General features: G+C 39.9%; 2 long non-coding RNA genes across 3 annotated transcripts; both read right to left on the reverse strand.

Annotated features, from left to right (window-relative positions):
* Positions 1 to 602: 602 nt before the first annotated feature.
* LOC124698940 lies at positions 603 to 3996 on the reverse strand. 2 transcript variants are annotated; one of them, XR_007001179.1, is made up of 4 exons: positions 3041 to 3996; positions 2379 to 2458; positions 2186 to 2275; positions 603 to 1744 (listed from the first exon to the last, which is right to left on the reverse strand). It is a non-coding gene; the product is annotated as an uncharacterized LOC124698940 (long non-coding RNA). The 2 variants fall into 2 exon arrangements; XR_007001180.1 differs by having other exon boundaries at positions 2379 to 2465.
* A 1381-nt stretch (positions 3997 to 5377) lies between these two features.
* Positions 5378 to 6054, reverse strand: LOC124702508. The gene is made up of 3 exons (XR_007002527.1): positions 5963 to 6054; positions 5609 to 5758; positions 5378 to 5497 (listed from the first exon to the last, which is right to left on the reverse strand). It is a non-coding gene; the product is annotated as an uncharacterized LOC124702508 (long non-coding RNA).
* Positions 6055 to 8410: the final 2356 nt, after the last annotated feature.

Genomic DNA, 8410 nt, shown 5'->3' on the forward strand with positions numbered 1-8410 from the left:
AGGTCAAGGTAAATTTTATTTTTTATAAGAGCGATAAAAATGAACCACCAATATAATAATATATTTGTTAGATTTTACAAAACAATGTCAATGGGATGAAATTATGATAAAGTACATGAAAATACAAACGAAGCAAACGGCTACATACAATTAGGGAAACATGTTGATGAACCTTTTACAAACCAATGTCAATGGGATGAAATTATGATAAACCTTTTATAACAATGTATCAAAAATTTATAAAATGTTTTTTATGCCAGAAAAAAAGATAAACAATCATTGATTTAATTTTACTGCAATTTTTTTACAGATTGGGCATCCAAAATTTTGGCCTTGCTGCCCAAACCTCGCATTCCTTTGCCATGTTTCCCAAATTTTGAAGTGATAAAATGATTCAGCAACCACTAAATTGATATGCATGGAAATCTATTATGAGAAAGCGTTAAGTCAAGATTACACAGGACTAAGCCACAAACATTAGAGCACGAAGGAATGATAATTTAGCAGAATCCGACAAACATGCAAAGAAACCATAAATAATCAAACAAGTGTGATAACTTGTCAATTATTAGTTACTCTTCCGTGCAGCTTTCATGGTCTTGAATAGCTGACATGGTAAAAAGAAAACAACACACACGGCACACATGACATGGTGGTAACACAAAATACTTTGCATGTGAACCCAAATATGAGGAAGGTCAGAGTGGTGAGAGCTAACAAAGTTGAACTTTCTTATATTGCAGTGATGTTGTGAACATTGGTGTGAACAAATGGCACTTTGGTGTACATGGGCTGCTACCTGCTAATGATGCCATGGGCTATAGTCCTATGCTGGTGGGCTTTTTAGCATTGTGGACTAACTTTTTATTATACAATATAAACAGGGAATCGGCATGTCGTCTCTCTGGATCCCCTTTCTCACTCCACTCCCTGGAGCTTGGAGCTCAGCTCTATCACCATCAATTGATGGCGTCCTCGATGCCTGCCGACGCCCGCAGGACGACCTGATCCGGTAAACGCCACCCCTCCAAATTGTGTTTCAGCTATTTTTCTCAGCGCACCAATCGTTGTCGCCTCTGCTGATACTGTGACCACCAATCAATACTGGTGACTACAGTCGGAGCCTAGCCTTCCGCTTGACAGCTCGACGATTGAAGACACCGCAGTGAGCTTCTCTGCCCTTGCTTGAACGAGGTGGGCATCATCGATTGGTGGTTCTGGCCTGCCAGACCTGCGACCCTGACTGCAGGTTGGACAGTCGCCGCCGCCATCAAGGCTATTGACATGCACTGCCACGGGAGGCAAGCGCCATGGCGTCGAAGGTCATAGACACCTTGAGAAGAGACAGATGCTCATCCTCGTTTCTACTGCTGTGACCAAGGAGCTGTTGTACAATAGGTAAAATCCACTAACTGAAGTTCTCAGTAATCATTAATCAGATGATTAATAGCTAACTGAAATGTTGTATGTGTAGAAGAGTGTGGTATCATACATTGATCACCAATTTATAATATTTAAAAGCTGAAGAGATAGCATTTTTATTCATGATTGAAGAGAACAGAATTGAAGCAGATTTTTTTATCAATGAGAGGAAGAACATAACAAAGAAAAGTAAATCTGAAGAAAATAGAAGCAAGTACCCAAGAAGTCAAAATTGGTACAATGAAAATTGTGCTCACGTGGCTCTAATGCTTGTTAGTTTTTCTTTCTCTTGCTAGCTTGAGGATCATTAGAAATCTTAACACTGCAAAATAAAAAAGGGATGCATTATTTTTGGATGTTAAGGAACTATATTAGAAAGCAATGGTTACCAGTTCTAATGCGCAATTATTAGAAAGCAGTGGTTGCTAATTCTAATTTAGAGTAAGCAACTAAGCATTTATACAATAGCACTCTTTGAAATAAGAATAACACCTAAGTTTTGACACTACTAAATATTGTTCCAGAGTAGAAGGCCAAACATGTGTTCAGCTGCTGGAGTAGGTACCTACACATGTGTTTGGCTCTTTCCGGTAGTCTCATTGTAGATAGTACGTACTATACATCTCAGTAGTATCCAAAAAAGGATAAGAACCCACCCAGATTTAGTGCATCCAATCAAGATCCCTATCGCTACAGGTTTGACATGGTTCAAAGTGAGTCCAAAACCTTCAAAACAAAACAAAAATCAAGAGCTGATACTTACCCTCGAACAGACCACATGGTTATGGTAAAATTTGAAGCTACAACATATCCTCAGGTGTAAAATTGTGACTTCCATCACACAGTTAGGTACCTAGGCATAATAAGTTTTTGTGATAGTTAGTCAACAAACCAATCAGTATGTATCTATCGTTTATTCATAAATAGAGGGCAATATTGAATCATAAACCACTTACCTAGGCAACAAATAAACTCAAGTAACTGCATCTCCAGACTCCAGGTATGTCAACTGAAGATTTTGCTAAATAGTAAGAATCTGCATTCTTAACCAAGAAATCATTAAAACAACAAAGAGACGAGACTATACGTTGATGCACATAATCTTAACGGAATCTTCAGGTACTGAATTAGTTCATAAAGATTAAATAGACAGACTCTTGCCATGAGCTGCTGAATAAAGTGTGCAACCCAGAATCAGAGACGTTCATATTTTTTACATGAATCAAGTAGTTCAAAATGCAATACAGGCACTTCAGTTTATAGTATGCAATAAAAAGAAGATAATGTAGGTGATGGGTAAAATACAGTTCTCGTACCCAAGAATATAAATAAAAAGACAATTACAAGTGAAAGAAGTATATTTGCAGAGTAGATGATTGAATGTTGTTCCAGGAAAAATCAAGTTGTTCATGGTGAAACATTTGTAAAGCCAACACAATCAGCTCAACATGAATCATGTCACATCAATGAAAAAGAAGCAGTTTCGAAAATCCTAAATTTGTGTCTTATCTAAACACTAAAGCTCATAATTAGTAACTCGCATCCCAGATTTTATACATTTTAGTGGATTAACCATGACTGGGCACAAGCTGTTTGGAACCAAGATAAAAAAAAGTACCTTAACACATGACCTGAGCAGCCTTGGTGCACGACCCCGTCTTCCACACCCCTTCACGCTCATGAAAGTTGTGTAAAATGCTATATTAAACAGCCATCCTTATTTTTACTTAATATACAGAAGAATTGCCAGCAGATGAAGAGGAGTTTAAAGAACACATCATCATGACATCATGTCATGTATAGTAAAACCAAACAGCAAAATAAAGAAATACACTACTTATAAGTGCCGAAAGTAGGTAAATATGTACAAATACATGGTTCTGGGATAACATTAGTCAAACACAGGGAGGGGTCCCACCTGGGTGCACAAGAACATTGTTCCATTATTACACATCATCTAAGATGAAACATCAAATACAAGCTGACACTATAATCTACCCATAACACAAAATTAGAAGTAGTTAGCATAGGAGGAAGCTCTTAGTACTATAGGAAGTAAGTCTGAGTTGTAGACCTCAAGAGTACCAATAGACTGAATCATCTTTATCTGACCCATAGTAACCAAGGAATTTCTAGTCTTCAAAATGTTAGTTGACTCAAACATATGCTGATTAAGATTAGTAGCCAAAGCTGTAACGTGAAGGAGGGATGGCATTGTGCATGTCATGCACGGCGCTAAGTTATGATTGAGGCCCTCCAAAACTATGTCAAAAAGGAAAAAAAAACATCAAGCATATAAACATGTCAAGGAAGCAAGTTAAATCTCAAGCTACTGATATGCCAGAGCAAGTATAGGCATGCTAGAACTAAAGAAACGGAAAAAAGTAAGATCTAAATGTATAAAGAGTACCATTTTCCAATAGTAGGGATCAAGTCAACCAACGGTCCAGGTTGATGTGTTGTAAGGTTGTAACAAATGGGGAACAATATCTGAAAGGTCCACAAAAGATGTATGCAAAGCAATGATGAAAATACAGTTTAAAGTGGCTTGCATAATCATATAGGAAAATAAGAATTGATTTCTAGTAGTAAAGGGTGTCAACAAAAACAAAGCAAATAAGTGTCAGTTATCATCTTACACCTAAAATAGGCTTAATTATAGAACTATTCATTTAAACCATGAGATTTTATCATGTGACACAAAATATGAAACTGTAAAACCAATATGAATGGTCTTTGAAGGCATCATTTTTACCGATGGACACCTGCTAGGTATTTCCGTTTGCAAACACCTTGAAGCTTGATAAAATGGCCGGACGTACCTCTACTATAATGATGATATAGCACTCACAGGCACAACGCAATTAAGATGGATACAAAAATTCCAATGATCATGTCCCCAATGATGAGCCTAGCCGAAGAGAATATGCTTGTGCTTGACACCTAAACCTATATATTGTGAACCAAGTGAAGCCCTCACATTATGTCTAGTGGTATTTTAAGTGCCAAAATCCCATGGAAGATAACCATCTCGTAACTGAATATGAAACGTGAGGAAAATAGAGCTGAAGCTTCCATCCAAATAGAGCACATACCATAACTAATCAATTATCAACTCATTTCTTGTAGTGACCATATTTTTCTGAAAAGCCACTCAATAGTAATATGAGGCCATTACAGGGTAGAGTTATTACCAATCTGTAGCAAAGAAAAAGCTTTAACTACATGATGAATTTGAACTAAAACCTGCAGCAATGGGCACTCAAATAGGAAATCAAAACTGCAACAGTGGAAAATCGAACAATAGTAATATGATACGATAGTACGACCATTGATTTTTAGCGAGCTGATGTCATGCCAATGACAAAATTGCAGGAACCTGGTATCTAGCATCCCCAAAAAATATTTGGATTGCTAACCCTCACAAGTTTTAATTTGACCGAAAGAATTACCAAACGATTAGTTTGTAGGTAGAACAACTGGCAGCCATCACAGGACCTTCATATACTTAACTAATTTCTAGATCAAACAAATTGCAGGGGCACCCCAAAACTCAGTAAAACAAGAAAATTAGATTGTAACCTCAAGAGCAATAGATTGAAGCAAGAAAATCATACTTGTCTCCCTTTTATGCTTCTGCCATAAAGGCTATGGAACATCAGATGCTACTGGAATATGTCAAAATGACACCAACTCTGCTGCCAGTCCATCGCCCCCTCATGGTAGCGCCACTATTTTCAGTTACGGAAGCTCTACCTCTCTTCTCTGTCGGTGGACACGACACCGAGAACTCCCACTGCATCGACGACCACTCGGCTGGCGGTCATGACGCGACGACACTGAGTCTTCACCACCATACTGAGCTGCAAGGAAAATTAAACTCAGACAGAGAGAGAGATAGAGAGAGAGAGATGAATATGGGATCTTGTAATCAACCGCACATGAAGCTTATCAATGAGAGGACGGAGATGATGCAAACGTGTATGGAGCGGTTGTCTCAACCGCTGAAAGATGCAGCAAGCCGTCACTGGTGTACCAACCTCAGGTACGGCAGCGGCCGTGCCCCTTTAGCATACTGCCATGGAGAAGATGTAAGAACACATGTATCAGACACAAATAGCTTGTTACTTACATAAAAATGAAATTGAGTAAATCTGTATAAAATAAAATAGTGCTAGGGAACTACCTGAACCTGATTCAGGAAATATGTAGTCGTCGATTAAATTACCATCGAACCTGACCCGATATGGTAGAATAATCATGTTGTATTTCATCAAGAAGCATCCTCAGGTCGCCCTCTCGCGTGGTACATCAGCGGGCGTGCTCCTCTAGCATACTGCAGCGGAGAAGATGTAAGAGCACAGTAGCTACCAATAAGGGTGAGAACATACCAGGTTAACACCATTGAGGTACTGCAGGAACTATCGATTAGAATTTGCACAACCCAATAAACAGAAACTGGAAGAAAATCTCAGAAACATGAAGAGAAAGATCCCTAGCTTGCACTATGGTTCATATCTGAAATAGTGTTAGCCATTACCTGCTGTATTTGGGCACAATCTTCTGTACAACTTTATCGTCTTCATTCATAACACAGCTGAACCAAAAATATTGAGAGAAATGCAACCCTGCACCATTATATCAATAGGTGTACGTAAGAACATACATGATTTCACAGAAAATAGGTACTATGGTAGGTATTCTTCATCTTGGCACACCAAACTACAACTAATAGCCTGCTATTTCAGATCCAAACACACAACAGAAAAGAGATCTAGAAGAGAGCATACATAACCTTGAGATAAGGAGGAAGGGAAGGAGAGGTTGGAGATTCCGTGCAGGAGGATGTCGGCTGGATGCCCTTCAGAACAGCAAGATGCCGCCGCTGCCGGTGGCCGTTGAGTTGGGGACGCACCAGCAGAGGTCGTCCTCCTCACGCGCTGGGAGAGCGGAGATGGAGGAGACAGCAGGGATGGGGGCACGAGGGGCGAGGTACCTTCTGCTGACGGCAGGGGCAAATCGACCACCGACGGCTGAAGCGCGCGGTCGGTAGAGGCGGTGCAGAGAGGAGAGCAGGGGCGGCGGCGCTGAGGAGGAGGCAGGGGCGGCGGCGCTGAGGAGGAAGCGGCCTTTTCCCTCAGCTCGCAACCACGCGCGACGCGAGACGCCGGGCCGGGCGGGCTTCACATGACCCATGGATAAAAAACGGGTCTGCGGGAGGGCCTCACGCCCTGGACGAAACGGCCGGCCGAGATCGCGCCACGTCACCTCAATCGGATGGCCCAAAATCCAAACGGCTGTGAGGCCCCCTATGGGGGGGGGCATCATATACACCTTTAGACTGGATTTAAATGTGCGCCTTGGCGCACGATCCCGTGAAACTCGTGTCGATGCAAACTCTGTATAACGACGCTAAAAATAATACTCTTTTGTAGGTTTCACAAAAAAAAGTTGATAGGACAAACTTAGGATAAAGCACACCACATTACAAACATGGCAAACCTACAAAAGCATGTCATTGTGACAATATGGTTTTTAGATGCTACAGCGGAGGAAGCATAAACCAGCTGCAAATGAAAAGTTAAAATGAAAGAAGCGGGAAGAATAGACGCTTAAGTCATGTTTGATACTTAGTCATTCGTTGCATGGCAAATAAATGGTAAGACTTACTCGTTCCAAAAGGAAATACATATTGTGGAATGCAACTTACCGTCACGGCTCCCACCTTCCGCATTGGTATAAGATTGTTAAAACACTATGCTAAGCACTCATACAAACGGAAGATAATTAGTCAATAAATAGACAGAGATAATGTAGGAAAAAATGTTACACATAGCAGCAACAGTTTATGTTAAGATCAAAATATACTGCTATTTCATACATAAGGTTTCTTCATACTTAAGGATACATGAGAACCTTCAGGTTCCTTCACTACGATATATCCAAATCATCACAAAGCTCAGTTGGCAAAATGTCATCAATTTATCTGTCCTTGTCATTCAGCTATCTTAGGAGACATTCACCATATTATTACTTCTCTTCACAACCTACAATAGTTGTCCCTCAGCTATCATTTAATGCATGTTTGCACACCATGATTGCCATGGAACATCGGATCAAATAGTAAATCATAATTTATCATAGTATTTGTAGTCTTGACCTTGCATACCCCAGCCTCAATTTTTGTATGTCCGATTCATGCAGTCTGTCTTCTTGACCTTGCATACCCCAACCGAAGTTGTGAACCACCTTTGAGGCATGCCACAAACTCGTTGTTGATGTGCAGGTCAGCAGATAACTTCTTCCAACTCTTACTCTTGGCGTGAAGAGAAGGCTCTGGCTCTCCCGAGTGCCCAGGAAAGGTTACCTTCTTCCCCGTGGCAGCAGATTTTGGAGGCTCAACCAGCTCAACACGAATTTCAAATGTACTTTACACAAACCGGAGTGACTTGCTCTTACAAAAATCTGAAGTCCACGGGACAGGAAAGAAGGCATCATGGATCTATACAAAAATATCATCGTATTTCCTTCATACTCGATTAATTTCTGTAATAGGAGCAACATAAAGAGAAGGCAATATTATGACAGAGAACAGGTGGAAAAACAAAAATGTAGCAGGTTGTGCTTAATACTTTCTCTATACTGCATATACAAAAAAAAATCTGATGTGATTACCTGGTTTCTAGAAGGGAACCACATGCAACCTCAAACATTTGATGCAGTGGGTTAATAATAATTATATAATATGAGTACTATAACATCGAGTGTATAAATATATAGGAGAAAAGGAAAGCAAAATGGAAACACACAGTAATTCTGGCAAAGCCAAGTATATAACTGAGTTCACTCTTTTTTTAACAAAACAATTATATACAAATAGCAGGTTTGATTACCATGCGCAAAAGAGGAAATTATTTAGAACTCCGGAAGGCCAAACAGAAAAGAGGAGTACATTAAAAGCATGGCTAGTTTCACCTTTTAACCGTTT

The sequence above is a fragment of the Lolium rigidum genome, chromosome 3 (genome assembly GCF_022539505.1).
Source record: "Lolium rigidum isolate FL_2022 chromosome 3, APGP_CSIRO_Lrig_0.1, whole genome shotgun sequence".
Classification (NCBI taxonomy): Eukaryota; Viridiplantae; Streptophyta; class Magnoliopsida; order Poales; family Poaceae; genus Lolium; species Lolium rigidum.